This window comes from Gavialis gangeticus, unplaced genomic scaffold (genome assembly GCF_001723915.1).
Source record: "Gavialis gangeticus isolate Ggan-Ray unplaced genomic scaffold, GavGan_comp1, whole genome shotgun sequence".
Lineage (NCBI taxonomy): Eukaryota > Metazoa > Chordata > Crocodylia > Gavialidae > Gavialis > Gavialis gangeticus.
Window position 1 is genome coordinate 244,666,706 of NW_017729032.1, and position 442 is coordinate 244,667,147.

Consider the following 442-nt stretch of genomic DNA (forward strand, 5'->3'; position numbering starts at 1 on the left):
ACGTGAGCATATCAGCAGGTTGGTTATAGTATCTTGTTCCAAAAAAAAGAATTGACCTTGAAGGACTTGACCCTAGGAATGTACAATTATGTACTAGGAATTTAAAATTACTAGTGTGTTATGGTCTGCTGTTTTTTTTACCCCTAATATTTCAAACTTGTCTTTAAGTCAGCATTAAAGAGATATGAGGCTGTTATAAAGGTACAACACAACTTTGAATAATGTTTAATAAGTGAGTTCCTAAGGTCTGGTATGCTGTTCTGTGGATGCATCAACATTTGCTCTTTACCGCGGAGTAGACTAATAAGTTCCACGGAAAAGCATCACTATCTACACGTGTACCAGTATTAAGGCACAGTAAATTAAGTCTGCAATAAATCAAGTATACCATAAGACAGATCTATCAGGGATAGTACTGTATTATGATGGAGTAAATAACTGC